Source organism: Miscanthus floridulus, chromosome 10 (genome assembly GCF_019320115.1).
Source record: "Miscanthus floridulus cultivar M001 chromosome 10, ASM1932011v1, whole genome shotgun sequence".
NCBI classification, from domain to species: domain Eukaryota; kingdom Viridiplantae; phylum Streptophyta; class Magnoliopsida; order Poales; family Poaceae; genus Miscanthus; species Miscanthus floridulus.
The window spans coordinates 141,112,329-141,138,158 of NC_089589.1; the positions used below are offsets into that span (position 1 = coordinate 141,112,329).

Consider the following 25,830-nt stretch of genomic DNA (forward strand, 5'->3'; position numbering starts at 1 on the left):
AAACTTTGCCGAGTGCCGGACAGATGGCACTCGACAAAGAAATTAAAAAAAATAAAAATCGTTGCTGAGTGCCGTACAGAGGGCACTCGGCAAAGAAATTTAAAAAATAAAAATAAAAATATTTGCCGAGTGCCGTACAGAGGGCACTCGGCAAAGAAATTAAAAAAAAATAAAAATCTTTGCCGAGTGCCGTAGGCACTCGATAAAGAAATTTTTTAAAAAAAATCTTTGTCGAGTGCCGTACAGAGGGCACTCGGCAAAGATATTTTTTTAAAAAAATTAAAAATCTTTGCCGAGTGCCTGAAGATCGGCACTCGACAAAGAAATTTTGTAAAAAAAAATAAAAACTCTTTGTCGAGTGCCCGAAGGGTTGGCACTCGGCAAAGAAATTAAAAAAAAATCTTTGCCGAGTGCCCGTAGGGTTGGCACTCGGCAAAGTCATCGTCAACGGGACCGGCGCCGTGACGGTCGCTTTTCTTTGCCGAGTGCCCGATAAAAGACACTCGGCAAATAGTGTTTTGCCGATCAATTTTTTGCCGTGTGTTCTTTGCCGACAAAGAACCTGAATCCAGTAGTGAATAGGCATGAAGCTCTATATAACCTCATCATATACGGTTAGCCCAAGGCAGCAGGATGATCTACACATGCATCCATCCATATATGCATAGAAACAATGTCTCACTCTCACATAGCCATCCACAGCATTTCCATCCTGCCGCTGCTTGCTTTCATCTCCATCCACTTCCTTGCCCTGTGGCAATACACATCACCCGCAGCACTGAATGAATCCAGTGCTCTCCTCTGTCTCAAATCTCAGCTCCTCGACCCATCAGGTGCATTGGCCTCATGGAGAGACGACTCCCCTGTGTTCTGCAAGTGGGCAAGTGGCATGGGGTGACATGCGGCAGCACACAGCAGGCATCTCGAGTCATTGCACTAGACCTTGAATCCGAGAACATCGCTGGCAGCATATTCCCTTGCGTTGCCAACCTCAGCTTCCTTGAAAGGATCCACATGCCCAACAACCAGCTTGATGGTCTGATTTCTCCTGACATCGGCCGATTAACCCAGCTTCGGTACCTCAACCTCAGCATGAACTCCCTTCGGGGTGAGATACCTGAGGCAATATCCGCATGTTCCCACCTCGACACTGTAGAGAATAGGAATAGGACGATCGCGGCGAGCGGAGGAAGCGGTTTCAGGAAGGAACCCGCGCAGCCGATACCATGTAGAGAATAGGAATAGGAGCCAACAACTGTTGTATTGCCTCATCGGGTGATATTTATACAGATTACATCAAGGTGCACGCGGAAAGCACGACTCAGGTCGTGGGCGACGTCGTGGCCGCCACGGTGACCGGCTATCCTAGCTCACGCAAAACTGAGTGACTCAACAGACACGAATCGACCATGATAGCAATTCCCTCCACGGTGAGATCCCTCCAAGTCTTGCTCAGTGCTCATCCCTTCAGACTGTTATTCTTGGCTACAACAATCTTCAGGGAAGCATCCCTCCACAGCTTGGTCTGCTTCCCAGTCTCTACACGCTGTTTCTCCCCAGCAATAATCTCACAGGAAGCATTCCTGAAATTCTTGGGCAGAGCAAAAACCTGACATGGGTGAATATTCAGAATAATAGCCTTACTGGTGGGATACCCCCTGCTCTGTTCAACTGCACGTCTCTTCATTACATAGATCTGTCACACAATGCTCTTTCCGGGTCTGTCCCACCTTTCTCACAGGCATCTTCCTCGGCTCTGAATTACCTTAGCTTACACGAAAATAATCTCTCTGGAGAGATTCCTAGCTCACTTGGTAATCTTTCTTCCCTTGCTTTGTTACTGCTTTCTCATAACAGTTTACGAGGAAGGATTCCAGAGAGCTTAGGTAAGCTTAAAACTCTGCAAGCACTAGACCTCAGCTATAACAACTTGTCAGGCACCGTTGCACCTGGACTTTATAACATCTCCTCTCTTACTTTTCTTGGACTTGGGGCCAACCAACTTGCCGGTACACTTCCCACCAGTATTGGCAACACCCTTACAAGCATCACACAGTTGATATTGGAAGGGAGCAGGTTTGAAGGTCCAATTCCAGCTTCACTGACCAATGCCACAAATTTGCAATATCTAGATCTCTGTAGCAACGCATTCACAGGTGTTATTCCTTCACTGGGATCCCTGACCTTGTTGAGTTACCTAGATCTAGGTGCAAATAAGCTTGAAGCTGGAGATTGGTCTCTCATGTCCTCTCTAGTCAACTGCACACAGTTAAAGAATTTATGGTTAGATAGAAACAACCTCCAAGGTATAATATCTACTTATATCACCAATATCCCAAAAAGCTTAGAGATCATGGTTCTAAAAGAAAACCAATTCACAGGTTCTATACCATCAGAGATAGGAAAGTTCACGAACCTCACAGTAATTCAGTTAGATAATAATTTTCTTTCAGGGAAAATTCCAGACATGGTTGGAAACCTCCAAAACTTGTCCATTCTGACCATATCCAAAAACCATCTTTCTGAAGAAATCCCAACATCAATTGGGAAGTTAGAGAGGCTTACTCAACTTCTTTTCGAGGAAAATAATTTGACTGGACCCATACCTTCTAGTTTAGAGGGCTGCAAACAACTGACAACACTCAATCTTTCTTCCAATAGCTTGTATGGAGGCATTCCACGGGAATTGTTTTCGATATCTACACTTTCTGTTGGCTTAGACTTGTCCAATAACAAACTCACTGGAGACATACCGTTTGAGATTGGTGGATTGATCAATCTGAATTCACTTAGTCTTTCCAACAATCGATTATCAGGTGAGATCCCCTCCACACTTGGTCAGTGCCTTCTTCTGGAGTCACTCCACTTAGAAGCAAATAATCTGCAACGAAGCATCCCAGATTCTTTCATCAACTTAAAAGGCATCACTGTGATGGATCTTTCACAGAATAACCTGTCTGGTAGAATTCCTGAATTTTTGGAGTCACTTAGCGCTTTACAGAGTCTAAATATATCCTTCAATGACCTTGAGGGCCCTGTCCCTGGAGGCGGCATCTTTGCTAAACCGAATGAAGTGTACATCTAAGGAAACAATAAGTTGTGTGCAACGTCTCCAGATCTATAAATACCGCAGTGCTTGACATCAAGACCCCAAAGAAAGAAGCATGCCTACATTTTAGCTGTTCTGGTTTCACTTGCTAGTGTAGCTGCAGTCACAATGGCGTGTGTTGCTGTCATTATTTTGAAGAAGAGAAGGAAAGGAAAGCAACTAACCAACCAGTCATTAAAAGAGCTAAAGAATTTCTCGTATGGTGATTTATTCTAAGCAACAGATGGTTTCTCTCCTAACAGTCTTGTTGGATCCGGAAGATTTGGATTGGTGTACAAAGGTCAATTCAAGGTTGAAGAATGTGCAGTTGCCATAAAGGTATTCAGGCTCGACCAGTTTGGAGGACCAAGTAACTTCCTTTCTGAATGTGAGGCATTGCGAAACATTCGCCATCGGAATCTTACAAGAGTGATTAGTGTCTGTTCAACGTTTGATCCAACTGGAAATGAATTCAAAGCACTCGTTCTTGAGTACATGGTAAATGGTAACCTAGAAAGCAGGCTCCATCAGAAAGAGTACACAAAAAACACGAAAAGACCATTGAGTTTAGGCACACGAATAGCAATAGCTGTAGATATTGCTGCTGCATTGGACTATCTTCATAATCGATGCACTCCTCCTTTGGTACAGCGTGATCTGAAACCAAGCAATGTCCTTTTGAATGATGAAATGGTTGCATCTCTCAGTGATTTTGGTCTTGCAAAGTTTCTTTCTGTTGACTTTTGAACAGGATTCAATAATTCATCGAGCGCTGTAGGATCAAGAGGATCTATCGGTTACATTGCACCAGGTGAGCACATGTTTGACTCTTGTTTTTTTTTAATCAGAATGAATTGTACTTATGTATACACAATATTTGTCCTGTAAATGATGCTTTGGCATAGTATCTATATTTTTACCAATTTTCTGAAATAGCTAAGTGGAGGACTTTAATATTAAGTTTTGCACAACATTGCAGAGTATGGCGTGGGGTGCAAAATCTCAGTTGAGGGTGACATCTACAGCTATGGAATTATTCTGCTGGAGATTATTACAGGAAGGCGACCAACTGATGACATGTTTAAGGATGGTGTAAACATCCGCAACTTTGTGGAGTCATCACTTCCACTGAATGTCCATAACATTTTAGAACCAAATCTCACTGGATATCATGAAGGTGAAGATGGAGGACAGGAAATGGTTGAAATGCAGCACTGTGCCATGTAACTCGCAAACCTTGGTCTAAAATGTTCTGAGATGTCACCCAAGGATCGGCCAAGAACAGAGGAGGTTTATGCTGAAATGTTGGCCATCAAAGAAGAATTTTCAACATTGTGCTCATTGGGAAGTGTATCTATGTTACTGTAATTCACATAGTACCTCTGTAGCAGTTGCACTTCGCGTATGGAAAAAGATTTGTACAAGGCAGTTGATCAAATTAATGCGTAGCCAGGGACAAATAAGTATTAGTACTTTTCCTAGTATAAATAAAACTGGTACAGTACTTGGGATCCGTACTAAGTGTCAACCCTGGCTATAGTACTAAGTGTGGTACTGGGAAACAATACCAAGTGTAAATAACAGTACGCATGACTGCTTCTACCACCGCATGTTTAGTTCAGAATCACCACATGTTTTAATGTTACCCCAAACTCCCTAAGCATCATAGCCCAATTGTGTGATGACCTAAAAAAATTCGAGCCCTTTTAGAACAAACTTGAACTCAATGTGTGTTGTGGACGCTTTCATTGGAAAGCAGTATAGCAGGAAGAAGAAGATGCCAGCAGCCTCTAGTGGCTAAATATCGGCCATAGTTATCTGTTAGGAGGCTGTTCCTATAAGTTAGGATCTATAGCGTAAAAATAGGAGATTGGTTAGCAGTTTGTGGTGCTCAGCCGGCCATTAGGGATTATAACTAAGGGCCGGCTGATTAGGAAAGACAAGCAGAAATAGAGTCATCTTGTTCAGAGCCTCCCAGGGAGGGTGAACTAGCTCTATCGCTGCTACCATTTCTAGGTTTAGCCATTGTAATCCTCCTCCAGTTCATCAATAAAACAGCCAGATTCCTAGCCCTATCAATACAACAACAACAACAACAACAACAACAAAGCCTTTAAGTCCCAAATAAGTTGGGGTAGGCTAGAGTTGAAACCCAGCAGAAGCAATCAAGGTTCAGGCATGTGAATAGCTGTTTTCCAAGCACTCCTATCTAATGCTAAGTCTTTGGGTATATTCCATCCTTTCAAGTCTCCTTTTATTGCCTCTACCCAAGTCAACTTCGGTCTTCCTCTGCCTCTCTTCACGTTACTATCCTGGCTTAGGATTCCACTACGCACCGGTGCCTCTGGAGGTCTCCGTTGTACATGTCCAAACCATCTCAACCGGTGTTGGACAAGCTTTTCTTCAATTGGCGCTATCCCTAATCTATCACGTATATCATCATTCCAAACTCGATCCCATCTTGTATGACCGCAAATCCAACGCAACATACGCATTTCCACGACACTTTTCTGTTGAACATGTCGTCTTTTTGTAGGCCAACATTTTACACCATACAACATAGCAGGTATAATCGCCGTCCTATAAAACTTACCTTTTAGCTTTTATGGTACCCTTTTGTCATATATTATAACACCCTAGGTGTTTGGCTTCTACTAATTGCATTTCATTTCATAAACATGTGCATCATCTATCTCATCATGCCTTTGTTACTGAAACATGCATATGCAACATTTTCCAATTGTGTATGTTTCGTACTTGAGTGTTGTGAATAGTAATGGTGTAACATGTGAATGCAACCTGAGTTTCTCATACCTTGAAACATGGCAACATGGTAGTAATATGACAAGTATAAAATAACCACAAGGTCATGAAATATGTGAAATATGGAATTGAAACATATGAATGAATTGCTTGTTTTAATTGCTTTATCACATGTGATCTTTAGAAGTGGTATAACAATTTTGTAAAGTGGTTGATCATGGTCTATTACACCTTAACTACACTTAGGTTACTTGTTGGGACATTGTTCATGTAGATCAAAATGACCAAAATGCCCTCAAGTGAAGGTTTGACTATAATTGACCCTTGGAGTGTCACTGTTTGACCGATTCAAAAGTCCAACTTAGAGACTTTGCATGGCTGTGCACTCTTTACCAAAGTTGTAGCTAATTTGTCAAGGAACAAAAGTTGTTTTATGGCTAACTCATGAAAATGTGTGGAACATGGTCAAACATGGCCTACAAGTCAGTATTTCATGCTGATTTCACACTTAGAAAATATTCTAAGTCGTAGTTACATTTTCAGTTGCATCAAGCTCACTTTGGCTTCATGTAACTGCTGATCCATGGCGAATTAGGGAATGGTCCTTGAAGAGAAATTGTAGATGGATGGTAGACCTACATTTTTCATATACACCATTTTTGCAAAGGTGCAGTAGATTAGCCGTGTTGACACGTTGAAATAACGCTGTCAGTCGGTTTTCTTCGTCTGAATGGATGCTACAGTGACTGACCAATTTCAGAAAACGCCCGACGCGTGTGTGCCGCGCGTCGCCGGTCGCCGGTCGCCTGAGCATGCTGCCACGCGCCGCGTGCCTCCTGGCGCTGCTGGCCGTGACAAGAGCACCCGCGCGCCTGACCAACGCACTCGCCGCGCCATTTGCTTTTCTTTTCTCCTTCCCCGCGCGCTGCGCCAAGCCACAGCAGCCGTCCGCCATTACCGATCGCGCGTCGCCGTCGTCGTGTGCGCTCGCCACCGCAAAAACGGGTTGCCCAGTCCGTCAGTAGCCTCGCCGTGTTTCCCTCTACCTTCTCCACCCCACCGTCGGTCCGATTGCGCCGTGGTAAGGGAAAAATCGCAGCTTCGTCCCACCGCCGCCATGGCTGTTCTCGCTGGCGTTGTTGCTCCACGCGGACAACCGCCACCGTGACCCTCCCATCCCCTCCTCTGCCTCGCGCTAGATCCTAGGTGCACTGCTGAAGCTCGTAGAGCCTCACGTTCGAGACGTAGCGCCGTAGCCTTCGCCGGAGCCGGACATGCCATGGCCGTGCTTCGCCGTGCTCGTCGCCAACCCTGTAGCCGCAGCCATAGAAGCGATTGAGGGCACCAATAGATGCGCACGAGTGAGTTGACCGTAGTAGCACCGTTGCCTTCGCCGGAGAAGCCACCGGCGACGAACTACGCCACCGGCCGTTCCTCCTCCCCTGTCTGTCTCGCTGACGCGCGGGCCCCTCTCGTCAGTCGCCGCGGCTGAGGCGGGAGCCCAGCGTGGGCCGCGCCGTTGTCTGGGCCGCGCCAGCGTTGCTCGCGGGCCGCCGTTTCCTTGGGCTGGCCCAGTAGCTGTGTAGGTTTTTCCATTTTGTTTTGTTTAATTGTTTTTCACAGTTTTGGGTATAGATTAAAAAATGTGTAACTCAAGTTTGGTAGATCCAAATGTTATGGTTCCAATTTTGTTAAGTTCCTGGTCATGTCTAGTATTTAATAAAAATATTATATGAGCACATGTTTTAGAAATTTTGGATGAATGAAATAGGACTTTGAAATGTGTTTTTAGATGCATGCAAAATTGTTTGAATTTTATCTTGAGTTTCTGTGGTCCAAAAATTATGAAATTTTATGGGTAATCTATTATTGCTTAGTAGAAGCTCTGGTTAAAATTTCAGAGCTAGTGCATGTATAGTTTTTGAGTTATAGAATTTCTTTTTATCAATGGATGGATCTTGTGTGAATTTTCATAATTTTTCTATAGATCCAGTATAGGTAAAATTTGGTGAGTAAGGTTCTTATGCTAGAATGATGCTAGAAAAAATGTGAAATCTGTTGCTTGACACTTTTCATTAGGGTTTCCTAATTATGCTAAAAATGGACATGTCACTTGTTATTTTGGATATAGCAAGTTCTGTTTGCTCAATGGCTATGAAATTTTTATGGTAGTCTATGTGAAGCATGAGATAGCTACTGTAATTTTTGTAGATTTTTATGAACAGTTTTACTATATATTGCTTTAATCACCTAATTAATTAAATAAATTGGAAAAGGATATTAAATAATTTATTTAGAAATCGGCACTATACTTTCTGATGTTTCTTGGGTATGAAAAACATGTTGGTAAACTTGGTTTGATCAAATTATGCTTTTGCATCATCATTAAATAATTAATTTAGTAACCCTGTCATTCCTGGACAGATTCTAGGTTTACTGGAAATTGATTTGGTTAACATAAGAATCATGCTTGCTGTTTACCATTGATTTGTAGAAAATTTCATAAGCTTTCCAGACTGTCCTCATGCAAGTCATTTGGAATTGTAGAACCTTAGTTGTGATTGAATTAAGGGACTACTGGTATGCATATGAAACTTTAAATGTTAAATTATGTATCCCTTTACTATTCTAAGTTTGTGGTAATGTTCTTAGGTGTTAAGCCTTTAACTGAAGATGAGCATCTTTATCTTAGGTTATGGAAGTTAGGTAAGTTGATCTTGTTCTTTAAGTTAAGTTAGATACATGCTTAAAGTGATTTGAATAGAGCTATTCTACTCGGTAAACGAGTGTCCAGTGATGTTTTCGGTAAACACTTACTGTAATTCATTCATCATTGAGCATCATGTCATTCCTTATGCATTCATGATATTTATCTTGTGCATCGGCATGCAATAGGTATACCGGAAGGAGTGACCCTACTGGAATTCGAGGAACCGAGCGAGCAGCAGCAGCCGACACCGGAGATTCAGGAGGAGCAGCCTTCAGGAGAAGTGCCAGAAGAGGTCGCCGTTGAGTGCCCGGATCACCGTCCTTGCAACTTTGTGAAATGCAAGCCCCGGAGCATATTAAGCCTCCTAATTTCCGAAATGCAGTTACAGTATTATTATTACATATATTGTTGCATTAAGTTTAGGTGTTTGATGCAAACACTTGCTGCATTGGTTACCCAATTCTTGTCCAGATATTGTTACCCTGAATCCTATGTAGCTCAGGCTCGTGTAGTGCTTAGCCCTGCTTAAACGCGGTAGAAGTCGGGTGATTTCCTGTCACCTGCGAGATATAGGAATATACATGTGGCACGGTTGGCTATATTTGCTATCGTGGAAAAGAACCAGTCTTAATTTAAAATGAAGACCGGACGGAGGCTTGCCGGTTTGTAGTGACTCCGTCTGTGTCGCTTAAGGACTGATTCTTGGAGCCTTTTCTGTTCATGTTGAACGCATGCCTCCCTCTTAGTTGGCCGTGTCCGATGATCGACCGCGAAGCCGAGTAGCTCACCTCAGGCCGAAAGTCGTTAAGTATAAAGTGCGCCTCGGAAGAGAGCCGTAGGCGTGAGTCCAAGGGCAGGTGATTTAAAAGTCCTGATCGTCCTGGCAGAAGAGTAATCCCTGAGAGTGCTGGCGCTGATCGAATCCGCGAATTTGGTTCCTGAGATGTTCCAAAGGTGACCCACGGCTACCCTTGCTAAGTATGCCAGGGTGAGAGTTAGGAATACCCCCTCAGCTGAGTTGTAATTCGATTCGAGTCGCCGTCTCTCCCGGTTAGTGAGAACTTGACGGGCTTATCTCCAATGTAGATACACTAAATAACATAATGGTTCAGAATTGATGATATGATGATGACAACCTTATTATACCTGCTATGGTTAATATTGTTTGCTCCTAATAAGTGAGTGCTCTAGTACAGGTGCTAATCTAGTGGACAGGTAAATGATGATAAGCTTGATGCTAAGTTTAAATTGGTTACTATAATCATAAGCTCTTTTATGCAACTGTGTCAAGCTAGCCCACCTCATAAGCCTTGCATGATCCTTGGTGTCTTTTATTTCTGGTTTTATCGGGTAAGTCTAGCTGAGTACCTTCTCGTACTCAGGATTTATCTCCCACCTATTGCAGATGACCAGTTCTACTTTGGTTGCTGCAAGTACTGCCTTCTCCCAGCTGGGGATGAAGACTAGATCGTTGGGCGCGGTCTCTACTACTTCTCGTATCTGATAATGCTTTTGTGGGACATGACTCAGACTTGGCAATGTAATTGAAAACTATGATGTTTTGTACTAAACTATGTTGCTTCCGCACACTCAAACTTGGTTTGTAATATTCTATTTAAACTCTTATGGATGTAATCCGAATGCTTATTATGAAATGTTGTAACGGATGATGTGTTGTGTTGAATCACTACGATCTTGGTTTGTATGTCGAGAGTTGGTTGAAATCCTTCGTGATTTCCGGACTACTGGAATTATTGAAGCTTAAGTACAGGAATTTGATCGCTTCGGTGATTGTTTTTGTACTTACGTTCTTATGATTTGGTCGGTTCTGTTACAGCTGGCATCAGAGCAAGATTCAACACTAAACATGTCATTTGTGTATTTAAAACAAAAGTATTTGTGAAAATCCTAAATTAAACACTAAGTATTGCCAGTGGTCATATCCCTTATGCCCAAATAAGGACTCTTAGGTGGTTTATTAAAGTACTAACTTGGGGGTTCCTGCTTGTTTTTGTTTCGTCGTCCATATGGCGTGCTATTGTATGGATGCCATCCGCTTGGGTGGTAATGTATGGATCAAAATACATCTACGCTCTGGTAAGTGGGAGTTGGGAGAGCATGACCGTCCAACCGTCGGTCTAGGGGAGAGTAGTTGTGGTTGCTCGCATACTTACGTGTTCGATCATGTATCTATGAGAGTACTTAAATATGGGTATCTCTGACGGGTAGCTGTGATACTAGAGTATATGCATCGGGGGATGTATGTATGAAAGTATTTAGTTTACTGCTTGCTTTTATGCATTTTGGGAAATTACTGGGCTGAAATGAAATTTTCTGTAGGTACACTAACAACGTATCGTTGTAGATCGACTAGCTACCGTATACGAGAGAACGTATGTATACCACCGTATATTTCGCTAGCCTTAAAAAAAAATTTCTAGGTTTGTGAGGATGTACGGATCGTGCATGCATCATGTTCAAGCATACATGGCATTTCTTGCATTACTCCCTCCTTTAAAATATGATTGTCCCAACTAATTAAATTTCGTATCCCTTAAATGATTCTCCCCTTACGTTGTAACTTTTTGCTACAGATGGCGCGCACGTAACTCACTGCTTGCAAGTCCGCTGGAGGCAGGGCGCCTCGTCACCGTTTAGCTCCTCGTGAGCCCCGTCCTGAGCCTACTGAGGCGGAAAGGCTGAGGACAGAGCTAGCTCGGGTGACCGCTGAGAGGAATGCGGCTCAGCACCATTTGGAGCAAGTAACGCAGGAAAGGGACCAAGAGACCCTTGAGGTTCAGAGGTTGACAGTTGCTCACCGCAACTATGAACGCATGTTGATTCACATGATGAACCAACGGAATGAAGCCTGGCACGAGGAGAATGTGTTGAGAGCGCGACAGGTGGAGTTAGAGCAGCAAGTGGCAGTTGCTGAAGAGTACAATGACCATCTCCATGAGGAGGTTCACCTGTTACACAATCAACTTCACCCTCTCCTGCCACCTGATGATGAGGATGAGATGGGTTCTGGTGTCATAATGGCTGAAGGTGATGATGACATGGAGGTCAATGGACTGAGGACATCCCACCTGATGAGGAGGAAGATGAGGAGTTAGAGCCTGCTAGTGATGAAGATGAAGGAGAGATCTTCGACACTGACTCCGAGGATGATGCGTAGTTTAGCTTACTACTTAGCTAATGCGCTAGAGCTAGTCTTTTGTTGATCCTCATGCATGAACAAGTAGCTTTGTACCAAGTTAATCGTTGGGATGTAATATCGAACCCTATGTTACCCTTGATGTAAGTTTGGAACCTCTATGGCTTCGATGTAACCTATCGAACGTGTTATGCCCCACGTATGTGAGCTTTTGAGGAATTTCGTCTTTGCGGTCTATGGATCTCGATTGTTGGTTAAATTCATCGCATTTATGTGTCAATTGACGCGCTTGATGAGTTGTGTGATTGTGATGAATGATTGTGCCTCTGTTGATTATATAAATGTATTCTCTCCAATGAACTCAGTTTGGCATAATTATACAATTCATCTACAAAAGTTTCCACATCATCAGTACTCATTGGCTACACATTTTGCAGATGACTTATAACCTTCGTCGCGGTCGTAGCATGGGAGATGAGGAACAACCACCTCCTCCACCGCCCACACCAGCTGAGCTAATGCAGACGGTCGTGGAAAGTCAGCGCATGCTAGCTGAGGCTATACGCCAGATGGCTAACCGTGAGGATCGGCATGTCCGCCAGGGACCCGAGCCGAACCAGTACAGCAGCTTTAAGGACTTCATGGACACAAAGCCTCCTATCTTTCGTGAGGCAGAAGAACCATTACAAGCTGATGAATGATTGAGCACGATAGCGCAAAGGTTTGGATTGCTCCATTTAACTGAAGGAATGAAGGCTTCGTATGCAGGACACCAGCTCCAAGGCCCCGCAGGCATCTGGTGGACCCATCACAGGACCACCTTCCCTACTAACATCGAGATAGTTTGGGACCAGTTCCAGGCAGCTTTCAGGGGACACTTTATCCCTCCTGGTCTCATGGCCATTAAGCATACCGAGTTTATGAAGCTAACCCAAGGCAACAAGAGTCTTAATGAATACCTCCAGGCATTCAACAACCTGGCGAGGTATGCTCCCGAGTTCGTCGATACTGACGCCAAGAGAATAGCTAGCTTCAAGAGGGGACTTTCCCCAAAACTAATGAAGTCTATGGGCAACTGCAAGTGTGTCACCTTCAATGAGTTTATCAATGACACCCTGACTCAGGAGAATAATGACAAGATATATGCTGCTTCCAAGAACCGTAAAAGAAACTTTGAGGCTGGTGCTTCTCAGTCTAAGGCTCCAATGGTAACCAAGACCCAGTACCGTCCACCCAATGCTAATGTCCGGTACCGCCCACCTCAGAAGAAGAATCAAGCTAAAACTGGTTTTCGCAAGGGGTACACAATTTCCTTGCCAAAGAATACCTCTGGGCAGGGCAGCTCCAATGCACCACCAGCAAACAGGCCGTGCTGGAACTGTAACCAGCCTGGTCATTGAGCTAATAAGTGTCCCTATCCTCCCAAGAATGCTCAAGGAAACGTCCGTCAGGGGCGTGTTCACTACACGACTGTGGAGGAAATTCCTGCTGGTGAAGTGGTCACCGCTGGTAAGTTCCTTGTCAATGATCACCCTGCAGTTGTGCTCTTTGATTCGGGTGCTTCGCACTCCTTTATGAGTTCTACTTTTGCATCTGAGCATAATATGAATGTGATTACAATTGTCAAGGGTGGTTATTGTATTAGTGCTGCTGGAAATAATATCCTGATTAACCAAGTAGTTAAAGATGTAAAGATTGAGATTGGGGATCGAGAGTTCCTTACAGATCTTGTAGTTCTACCGGGGGTAGGAATCGATGTAATCCTAGGAATGAAGTGGATGAGCGGGAATGGAGTGTTGATCGATACATGAACCCGTGTGGTAATGTTGAGGGATCCTGTGGATAAGAAGGGTTTTCTAGTGTAGTTACCTCGTGATATCTCTATTCACAATACAGCCAATGCTACCCTAGCCAAAGCCATTGAGGATCTACCGGTTGTCTGTGAGTTTATAGATGTCTTCCCTGATGACTTGCCTAGATTACCTCCGGACCGTGATGTAGAATTCAAGATAGAACTCATTCCGGGTACGACTCCTATTTCTCGAAGGCCCTATAGAATGCCGCCCAATGAGTTCGCTGAGCTGAAGAGTCAGTTGAATGAGCTATTGAAGAAATGTTTGATTCGGCCTAGTTCTTCTCCTTGGGGTTGTCCGGCCATCTTTGTGAAGAAGAAGGACGAATCTTTGCACATGTGCGTGGATTATCGCCCCCTAAATGATGTTACTATCAAGAACAAATACTCTCTTCCTCGCATCGATATTCTGTTTGATCAGCTCTCTAAAGTTAAGGTATTCTCCAAGATCGATTTGAGGTCTAGCTACCATCAGATTAAAATTCGTCCTGAAGATATACCAAAGACAGCTTTCTCTACTCGTTATGGCTTGTTCGAATACCTCGTCATGTCCTTTGGGTTGATCAATGCTCCGGCACACTTTATGTACCTGATGAATTCTGTATTCATGCCGGAATTGGACAAGTTTGTCGTCGTGTTCATTGATGATATCCTTGTATATTCTCAGAATGAAGAAGTGTATGCTGAACATCTGAGAATTGTTTTAACTCGGTTGCGTGACAACCAGCTTTATGATAAATTCAGCAAGTGCGAATTCTGGTTGAACAAGATACCTTTTCTAGGTCATGTGTTATCTGGTGATGGAATTTCGGTTGACCCTACTAAGGTGCAAGAAGTCCTTGAGTGGAAGGCACCTACTACGGTCACTGAAGTCCGAAGTTTCTTGGGTTTGGCTGGCTACTATCGTCACTTTATCCCAGATTTCTCAAAAATCGCCAAGCCCATGACTCGACTACTTCAAAAGGATGAGAAGTTTGTGTAGACTCCGAAGTGTGAAGAGGCTTTCCACACTTTGCGGACCTTACTAACCTCTGGTCCTGTATTAGCACAACCTGACATCGAGAAGCCTTTTGATGTCTACTGTGACGCATGTGGCACCGGTTTGGGGTGTGTTCTTATGCAGGAGGGCCGAGTAATTGCTTATGCTTCGCGTCAGCTTCGAAAGCATGAAGTCAACTATCCTACCCATGACTTAGAGCTAGCCGCAGTTGTTCATGCCCTGAAGATTTGGGGACATTACTTGCTGGGTAATGTGTGCAACATCTATACCGACCATAAAAGCCTCAAGTACATCTTTACTCAATCCGAGTTGAACATGCGTCAACGACGATGGTTAAAATTAATCAAAGACTACAACCTTCAAGTGCACTACCATCCTGGTAAGGCAAATGTGGTTGCTGATGTCTTAAACAGAAAGGCCCATTGCAATTCCTTAGTGAAGACTTTCATCTGGCACACCTCCTTCATCCTGTGGTACTCCACAATATCACTGTGGATTGCTCTTAGAAGTCGAATTATCGAACTCCAGAAGACTGATGTGGGTGTGTTTCACATCAAGCGGAAGATGAAAGAGAAAAAGACCAAGCACTTTAGGATCGATGACAAAGGAATTCTCTGGTTTAATGATAGGCTTGTGGTACCCAAAGACAAAGAGCTTAGAAATCAAATTATGGCTGAAGCCCATTCTTCTAAATTGTCCATCCATCCTGGTAGCAGTAAAATGTATCAAGATCTCAAGCTGTATTATTGGTGGACCAAGATGAAGAAAGAAATCGCAGCTTACGTGGTAAAGTGTGATAACTGTTGCAGAGTCAAAGCTATTCACATAAGACCCGGATTATTGCAGCCACTCTCTATTCCTGGCTGGAAGTGGGAAGAAATTAGCATGGATTTTATTGTTGGATTACCCACTACCAAAAAGGGTTGTGATTCCATCTAGGTTATCGTAGATCGTCTAACTAAATCTGCTCACTTTATTCCGATCAAGTCTACCTATCATCCTCACAATTATGCTGAAATTTATTTTCAACAAGTGGTACGTCTCCATGGGGTACCTAAATCCATTGTTTCAGATAGAGGACCGCAATTCATGGCTCGCTTTTGGGAGTGCTTACATCAGAATCTTGGCACTCATCTAATCCGCAGTTCTGCCTATCATCCGCAAACATCAGGACAGACTGAGCGTGTTAATCAAATTCTTGAAGACATGCTTAGGGCTTGTCTTATCTCTTGCAAAGGCTCTTGGGAGGACTGGTTACCTCTCGCTGAATTCTCTTATAACAACAGTTATCAAGAGAGTATCAAAATGGCTCCTTTTGAAGCTCTTTATGGCCGCAAGTGTAGAACTCCTTTGAACTGGGTAGAACCCGGGGAAAGAAGATTCTATGGTATTGACTTTGTAAAAGAAGCCAAAGAGCAAGTTCGAACTATACAGAAGAATATGACTGCCGCACAGGCTAGGAAAAAGAGCTATGCTGACAAGAGAAGAAAACCTATTGAGTATGAAGTAGGTGATCATGTTTATCTGAAGGTATCCCCTATGAAAGAAGTAAAACATTTTGGAATCAAAAGGAAGCTTGAGCCTCGATATGTTGGACCTTACCGCATTATCGAGAAAAGTGGAAGAGTAGCATATAAGCTCGATCTACCACGTGAGATGGGAGCTATATTCCCGGTATTCCATGTGTCCCAGCTGAAGAAGTGTCTTCGTATTCCCGAGGAAAGAATAGCAACAAGGAAAGTCAACTTGAAATCTGATCTTTCTTATGAAGAGAAGCCCGTGCAAGTTCTGGATACTCAAGAAACAGTGACTCGTACACAAGTAGTTAAGTTATACAAGGTAGTTTGGAGTAATCATAGCGAACGGGATGCAACTTGGGAGCGGAAAGATTATTTAAAGGAAAACTATCCGGCTTTCTATACTGATTGGTACGCTTTCCAAATCTCGGGACGAGATTTTTTCTAAGGGGGGAGGGCTGTAACACCCTAGGTGTTTGGCTTCTACTAATTGCATTTCATTTCATAAACATGTGCATCATCTATCTCATCATGCCTTTGTTACTGAAACATGCATATGCAACATTTTCCAATTGTGTATGTTTCATACTTGAGTGTTGTGAATAGTAATGGTGTAACATGTGAATGCAACCTGAGTTTCTCATACCTTGAAACATGGCAACATGGTAGTAATATGACAAGTATAAAATAACCACAAGGTCATGAAACATGTGAAATATGGAATTGAAACATATGAATGAATTGCTTGTTTTAATTGCTTTATCACATGTGATCTTTAGAAGTGGTATAACAATTTTGTAAAGTGGTTGATCATGGTCTACTACACCTTAACTACACTTAGGTTACTTGTTGGGACATTGTTCATGTAGATCAAAATGACCAAAATGCCATCAAGTGAAGGTTTGACTAGAATTGACCCTTAGAGTGTCACTGTTTAACTGATTCAAAAGTCCAACTTAGAGACTTTGCATGGCTGTGCACTCTTTACCAAAGTTGTAGCTAATTTGTCAAGGAACAAAAGTTGTTTTATGGCCAACTCATGAAAATGTGTGGAACATGGTCAAACATGGCCTACAAGTCAGTATTTCATGCTGATTTCACACTTAGAAAATATTCAAAGTCGTAGTTACATTTTCAGTTGCATCAAGCTCACTTTGGCGTCATGTAACTGCTGATCCATGGCGAATTAGGGAATGGTCCTTGAAGAGAAATTGTAGATAGATGGTAGACCTACATTTTTCATATACACCATTTTTGCAAAGGTGCAGTAGATTAGCCGTGTTGACACGTTGAAATAACGCTGTCAGTCGGTTTTCTTCGTCTGAATGGATGATATAGTGACTGACCAATTTCAGAAAACGCCCGACGCGTGTGTGCCGCGCGTCGCCGGTCACCTGAGCATGCTGCCACGCGCCGCGTGCCTCCTGGCGCTGCTGGCCGTGACAAGAGCACCCGCGCGCCTGCCCAACGCACTCGCCGCGCCATTTGCTTTTCCTTTCTCCTTCCCCGCGCGCTGCGCCAAGCCACAGCAGCCGTCCGCCATTACCGACCGCGCGTCGCCGTCGTTGTGCGCGCTCGCCACCGCAAAAACGGGTTGCCCAGTCCGTCAGTAGCCTCGTCGTGTTTCCCTCTACCTTCTCCACCCCACCGTCGGTCCGATTGCGCCGTGGTAAGGGAAAAATCGCAGCTTCGTCCCATCGCCGCCATGGCTGTTCTCGCCGGCGTTGTTGCTCCACGCGGACAACCGCCACCGTGACCCTCCCATCCCCTCCTCTGCCTCGCGCTAGATCCTAGGTGCACTGCTGAAGCTCGTAGAGCCTCACGTTCGAGACGTAGCGCCGTAGCCTTCGCCGGAGCCGGACATGCCATGGCCGTGCTTCGCCGTGCTCGTCGCCAACCCTGTAGCCGCGGCCATAGAAGCGATTGAGGGCACCAATAGATGCGCACGAGTGAGTTGACCGTAGTAGCACCGTTGCCTTCGCCGGAGAAGCCACCGGCGACGAACTACGCCACCGGCCGTTCCTCCTCCCCTGTCTGTCTCGTTGACGCGCGGGCCCCTCTCGTCAGTCGCCGCGGCTGAGGCGGGAGCCCAGCGTGGGCCGCGCCGTTGTCTGGGCCACGCCAGCGTTGCTCGCGGGCCACCGTTTCCTTGGGCTGGCCCAGTAGCTGTGTAGGTTTTTCCATTTTGTTTTGTTTAATTGTTTTTCACAGTTTTGGGTATAGATTCAAAAATGTGTAACTCAAGTTTGGTAGATCCAAATGTTATGGTTCCAATTTTGTTAAGTTCCTGGTCATGTCTAGTATTTAATAAAAATATTATATGAGCACATGTTTTAGAAATTTTGGATGAATGAAATAGGACTTTGAAATGTGTTTTTAGATGCATGCAAAATTGTTTGAATTTTATCTTGAGTTTCTATGGTCCAAAAATTATGAAATTTTATGGGTAATCTATTATTGCTTAGTAGAAGCTCTGGTTAAAATTTCAGAGCTAGTGCATGTATAGTTTTTGAGTTATAGAATTTCTTTTTATCAATGGATGGATCTTGTGTGAATTTTCATAATTTTTCTATAGATCCAGTATAGGTAAAATTTGGTGATTAAGGTTCTTATGCTAGAATGATGCTAGGAAAAATTTAAATCTGTTGCTTGACACTTTTCATTAGGGTTTCCTAATTATGCTAAAAATGGACATGTCACTTGTTATTTTGGATATAGCAAGTTCTGTTTGCTCAATGGCTATGAAATTTTTATGGTAGTCTATGTGAAGCATGAGATAGCTACTGTAATTTTTGTAGATTTTTATGAACAGTTTTACTATATATTGCTTTAATCACCTAATTAATTAAATAAATTGGAAAAGGATATTAAATAATTTATTTAGAAATCGGCACTATACTTTCTGATGTTTCTTGGGTATGAAAAACATGTTGGTAAACTTGGTTTGATCAAATTATGCTTTTGCATCATCATTAAATAATTAATTTAGTAACCCTGTCATTCCTGGACAGATTCTAGGTTTACTGGAAATTGATTTGGTTAACATAAGAATCATGCTTGCTGTTTACCATTGATTTGTAGAAAATTTCATAAGCTTTCCAGACTGTCCTCATGCAAGTCATTTGGAATTGTAGAACCTTAGTTGTGATTGAATTAAGGGACTACTGGTATGCATATGAAACTTTAAATGTTAAATTATGTATCCCTTTACTATTCTAAGTTTGTGGTAATGTTCTTAGGTGTTAAGCCTTTAACTGAAGATGAGCATCTTTATCTTAGGTTATGGAAGTTAGGTAAGTTGATCTTGTTCTTTAAGTTAAGTTAGATACATGCTTAAAGTGATTTGAATAGAGCTATTCTACTCGGTAAACGAGTGTCCAGTGATGTTTTCGGTAAACACTTACTGTAATTCATTCATCATTGAGCATCATGTCATTCCTTATGCATTCATGATATTTATCTTGTGCATCGGCATGCAATAGGTATACCGGAAGGAGTGACCCTACTGGAATTCGAGGAACCGAGCGAGCAGCAGCAGCCGACACCGGAGATTCAGGAGGAGCAGCCTTCAGGAGAAGTGCCAGAAGAGGTCGCCGTTGAGTGCCCGGATCACCGTCCTTGCAACTTTGTGAAATGCAAGCCCCGGAGCATATTAAGCCTCCTAATTTCCGAAATGCAGTTACAGTATTATTATTACATATATTGTTGCATTAAGTTTAGGTGTTTGATGCAAACACTTGCTGCATTGGTTACCCAATTCTTGTCCAGATATTGTTACCCTGAATCCTATGTAGCTCAGGCTCGTGTAGTGCTTAGCCCTGCTTAAACGCGGTAGAAGTCGGGTGATTTCCTGTCACCTGCGAGATATAGGAATATACATGTGGCACGGTTGGCTATATTTGCTATCGTGGAAAAGAACCAGTCTTAATTTGAAATGAAGACCGGACGGAGGCTTGCCGGTTTGCAGTGACTCCGTCTGTGTCGCTTAAGGACTGATTCTTGGAGCCTTTCATGTTCATGTTGAACGCATGCCTTTCTCTTAGTTGGCCGTGTCCGATGACCGACCGCGAAGCCGAATAGCTCACCTCAGGCCAGGAGTCGTTAAGTATAAAGTGCGCCTCGGAAGGGAGCCGTAGGCGTGAGTCCAAGGGCAGGTGATTTAAAAGTCCTGATCGTCCTGGCAGAAGGGTAATCCCTGAGAGTGCTGGCGCTGATCGAACCCGCGAATTTGATTCCTGAGATGTTTCAAAGGTGACCCACGGAAATCCTTGCTAAGTATGCCAGGGTGAGAGTTAGGAATACCCCCTCAGCTGAGTTGTAATTCGATTCGAGTCGCCGTCTCTCCCGGTTAGTGAGAACTTGACGGGCTTATCTCCAATGTAGATACACTAAATAACATAATGGTTCAGAATTGATGATATGATGATGATAGCCTTATTATACCTGCTATGATTAATATTGTTTGCTCCTAATAAGTGAGTGCTCTAGTACAGATGCTAATCTAGTGGACAGATAAATTATGATAAGCTTAATGCTAAGTTTAAATTGGTTACTATAATCATAAGCTCTTTTATGCAGCTGTGTCAAGCTAGCCCACCTCATAAGCCTTGCATGATCTTTGGTGTCTTTTATTTCTGGTTTTGTCGGGTAAGTCTAGCTGAGTACCTTCTCGTACTCAGGGTTTATCTCCCACCTGTTGCAGATGACCAGTTCTACTTTGGTTGCTGCAAGTACTGCCTTCTCCCAGCTGAAGATGAAGACTAGACCATTGGGCGCGGTCTCTACTACTTCTCGTATCTGATAATGCTTTTGTGGAACATGACTCAGACTTGGCAATGTAATTGAAAACTATGATGTTTTGTACTAAACTATGTTGCTTCCGCACACTCAAACTTGGTTTGTAATATTCTATTTAAACTCTTATGGATGTAATCCGAATGCTTATTATGAAATGTTGTAACGGATGATGTGTTGTGTTGAATCACTACGATCTTGGTTTGTATGTCGAGAGTTGGTCGAAATCCTTCGTGATTTCCGGACTACCGGGATTATGGGAGCTTAAGTACAGGAATTTGATCGCTTCGGTGATTGTTTTTGTACTTACGTTCTTATGATTTGGTCGGTTCTGTTACACATATGACACCAGATGCTTGGCGCGACTTCATCCACCCTGCTTTGAATCTATGACTAATATCTTCATCAATATCCCCATCTCTCTGTAGCATTGATCCTAAATATCGAAATGTATCCTTCCTATGCACTACTTGACCTTTCAAACTAATATCTTCCTCCTCCCGAGTAGTAGTGCCGAAGTCACATCTCATATACTCAGTTTTAGTTCTACTGAGTCTAAAACCTTTGGACTCCAAAGTCTCCCGCCATAACTACAGTTTCTGATTCACTCCTGTCCGACTTTCATCAACTAGCACTACATCGTCCGCGAAAAGCATACACCAAGGGATGTCCCCTTGTATGTCCCTTGTGACCTCATCCATCACTAAGGCAAACAGATAAGGGCTCAAAACTGACCTTTGATGTAGTCCTATCATAATCGAGAAGTCATCCGTGTCTCCATCACTTGTTCGAACACTAGTCACAACATTGTTGTACATGTCCTTAATGAGCCCGACGTACTTCGTTGGGACTTTATGTTTGTCCAAAGCCCACAACATAACATTCCTTGGTATTTAAGTCTTCTCTAAGTCAATAAAAACCATGTGTAGGTCCTTCTTCTTTTCCCTATACTGCTCCATAACTTGTTTTATTAAGAAAATGGCTTCCATGGTTGACCTTCCGGGAATGAAACCAAATTAGTTCATAGAGACCCGCGTTATTACTCTCAAGCGATGCTCGATAACTCTCTCCCATAGCTTCATAGTATGGCTCATCAACTTAATTCCCTGGTAATTAGTACAACTTTGAATATCCCATTTGTTCTTGTAGATCGGTACCAATATACTTCTCCTCCACTCGTCAGGCATCTTGTTCGATCGAAAAATATGGTTAAACAGCTTGGTTAGCCATACTATAGCTATGTCCCTAAGGCATCTCCACACCTCGATTGGGATACCATCCGGTCCCATCGTCTTACCTCCTTTCATCATTTTCAACGCCTCTCTGATCTCAGATTCTTGGATTCTCCGCACAAAGCGCCTATTGGTGTCATCAAAAGAGTCATCCAACTGGAAGATTGTGTCCGTATTCTCACCATTGAACAATTTGTCAAAATACTCACTGATACAATGAAACTAGTGGTTTTATGCTAGCCCACAGTGCTAAAATATAACACACTTCATCCCCATATAATATATAACTAAAGTCTTAGTTAGATACTGCAGAGCAAGATGCCCTTCTATTTTTTTCAAGCAATAACTCCAAAGTGTGATGATAAAATAAAATGAATATTCTAGGCATCTATATAACACGTGTTTCAATAATGTGTTCGTGGCCTCCCATTTTACATTTCATAGCACATATTATGCAAAAAAAGCAAGATGACCAACCTTCTCTGAAATTTAGAAATCTGAAGAACAGAACAAAATTTCACATAACTGAATAACACCATGCCATTTTCACTAAACAACAGCCTCTGAACTACGATGTCAATTCCAATAAATAACAAAATCATTCATATGATTGCTACTATATCCTAGCATTAAAACCCTATTTGCAAAACATGTAATGAAAGTTAGTATGCACATGGGGGCCATAAAAAAATACTATTCTACAACGTTGATATTTGTAGACTCTTTTCTTTTCCTTGGTTATAGCCTACTATCTATCTGACTTTACTTCCAATTTGTTTCACTATAGGTGTGGGGTATGGGCTCCTTTTTCTTTGAAAAAAATGGTAAAGTAGTGGACAATCTCAATCTGTATAGTGGAACTAGTGCTTGGACCTCTAGTTATAACGACTGACAACACAGAGCAGTAACCGTTTTATTGGGAATGGGCCATGTAAACAGCGTTGTGCAAACCTGAAGCAATGCGAACCCGTACACTCTCCTCGCTCGACAGGTCTTTACCCTCATACTGAAAGGTAGCAGCAGACACTCTCCTCGCTCGACAGTGTGGGTATATGGGGCATGGACCAGTCAACACCTTTCTCAACCCATATTACATACACCAAACAAAGAGGATTAAACATAAACACCATCATCAAAAACATAAAAATAGAAATTGCAGGCCACTGACAAGACTAAAATGCTGAATACCACTCCAAGCAACAAACCATGTCATGTCATTATTCTACTAGAAAAAAATAACAAGCTGGTGTAAGATGTGAAAAAATCACTATCTCTATATGCCCCTACTTTCTCTAGTGCTACAAGCCATACATGGATTTTAGACTGAAATATATATAAATAAAATTGTTTAAATCTGTGTAGTACTGAATACTTATCATGAGGTATTGTTCGACCAAAAACACCTGCAGCCCATGCTACTTAGAAGCCAGCAGCCACTCCAGTTCATGGAGTTCTCAACAAGAGTACATTCTCCCCCCCAAAAAAAGGTAGCTTAATTAATTAATTTTCCATGTCCATTAAGCTGCATTCTCTTCTCCATGTAGTTTCAGAAACCCAACACTACAATCCTAGCCAGCTGCACAGTTTTCACATACCAAAGCAAATTCAACACAGCAAGCTAGCTAATCGTCAGTTCAAATCTCAAAAGCAAAGGAAAATCTCAAGGCCACTGACCTCGGGGCCGGCGGCGAGTCGGAGGCACGGAGCAGGGGAGCCGGGGGATTCGTCAGGACCACGAGCGTCTTCCTCTCAGGCCTACGGGCTCGGGTGCGCTGGCCTGTGGCGCTCCTCGCCAGCGTGGGCTCGGGTTCCGCTCCAAGGAAATCGGCCGGAAGTCGGCCCTCCTCGCCGGCGCGGCTCTTCGCGGGCATGTGGCCATGGGCGCGGCGCGGAGCAGAAGCTGGCGGCACATAGCAGAGGCCAGAGGCACGGAAAAGCTGACGGATGAGGGTTTGGTGTAGGCTTTTTTTTTTTTTTGAAACAGTTTGGTATGGGCTTTTGGCTTACATGGGCCAAGTTTTGACCGACACATAACAGGTCTTCTATCCCTAATTTGGACAGTATATAGAGAAAAAAAAAATGTTCCAACAAGCGTCTAAGTTCTTGTAGACTCCTACTGGCCCCTTTTCACTATCCATTCCTGTTGGACCAATAGGTAGCTACGCCCGACGCCTCCACGGATCCTGTCGCCGACCGTCGTTCGCCCCGCCCCCGCCGCTACCTCCTTGGTCACCAACGGTCCTCGTCGACGCTGGATTTGGACAGCCAACGGCGCCACTCGACCTTGCCGGATGCTCGGGCTTGCGCAAGCAGCGGCGACCCAAGTTGCGCAAGCTCCGACTTTTCTTCCCAACACGACGGACCTTCCCTGCGCAGGTGGACTTCCCTGACGACGGACCTCCCAGTGTTAGACCTCACCAAACTCGAGGGTCAATAGCCTCCACCGTTGCACCCCCTCCCGCATCGACAATGCTCTTCCCCACCGACCCTCTTCCTCTCTGGAGCACGTGGCACGACCCCTCCTCTATTGGCGGCCCTTTCGATGGCCGAGTCCATCAATGACGACAAGGAAAGGAGGAGGATGACATGTGGGTCCCACATGTCATTGACAGGTAGAATGGAATAAGAGAGTCATGGTTTAGGTAGTGTTACTGGAGTTGAAACCAAAAAATGTGTAGTACAAAAATAGATGACTATCCAAACAGCCAATTAGGGGACCTATTTTGGATAGCATTGCTGGAGATGCTCTTTATAGCGATCTATGCTTACAATCGGCAATGATACATCACTATTGGTTGTAAACAAAAATCGATAGTGATATCATGGTAGTGATTGTCTTTTTTACAGTAGTGAGATAAAAGAAGCTAGTTCACCGCTTGATTGACTAATAGATTTGATTGACTAATAGATGAGCAAGGAGGTGATGAAGCAGTAGAGTTCTGCTATCTTCTTTCTGTAATAGGCGTATCATTTTGTTTGATGTTGGTCGGAGTTATAAACTCCTTTTGTTAGCTGGTATGTGGTATCCCAAGCTAGTAATTAACACTCCTTACTAGCTTTAATTTCTTAAAAGCTAAGATAATCTCCTTTCATCAAAACAAAAAAGAAGAAGACACAAAGTGAAGAAAAAAAGAAAAAAAAAGGCAATTTCCAAGAACGTAATTTCCAAAAAAAAATATTCACCTCCAACAAAAAACAAATTAAAGTTAAGTATATTATCTTAACCACTCATCATTTTGAAACGCTGAAATTGAACTAACCCCAATCTGATTATATCAGCCGTGACACTCATCTCAACGTAAGACACGTTGGTAGGTTGGTAAGTAGGACAAGGTATTTGACTGATGGCGATGTACATCTTTTCTGTTAGCCCACAGGATCACCGACTCAGGTGAGTCGACCATTCACCAGTTTTGCCGATCATGGCTAAGCACGACAGACGTTGTCCGATCATACACTATGGTCAGAGGTAGAAGAAGAGAAAGAACAGAGCTTACACACACAGCCAGAGACACCAGTGTTGCCCGGAGCCCTGTACAGGAGATGACAAATCTGAACTCTCTTTACTGAGTTGCAGTGACAAACTATTTATACAACTCTATCTATCTAGTCCTAGTACAGCTGTCATGCTGCTACAGTGACTAGATAACACAGCATGACTGACTTCTGCGCCTGTCCCTGTTGTAACTACAGTGAGGCAGGTGTGCCATTCGGCGC

The 25,830-nt window shown here is 43.3% G+C and overlaps 1 long non-coding RNA gene and 1 pseudogene across 2 annotated transcripts; one reads left to right on the forward strand and one right to left on the reverse strand.

The window, feature by feature from the left end:
• The first annotated feature begins 655 nt into the window (after nucleotides 1-655).
• LOC136485895 (receptor kinase-like protein Xa21) lies at nucleotides 656-4,456 on the forward strand (annotated as a pseudogene).
• Nucleotides 2,158-24,022, reverse strand: LOC136485896 (uncharacterized). Of its 2 annotated transcripts, XR_010766607.1 has the most exons (4): nucleotides 23,788-24,022; nucleotides 2,607-2,881; nucleotides 2,417-2,522; nucleotides 2,158-2,259 (listed from the first exon to the last, which is right to left on the reverse strand). It is a non-coding gene; the product is annotated as an uncharacterized lncRNA (long non-coding RNA). The 2 variants fall into 2 exon arrangements; XR_010766606.1 differs by having other exon boundaries at nucleotides 2,417-2,881.
• Between the last annotated feature and the right edge of the window lie 1,808 nt (nucleotides 24,023-25,830).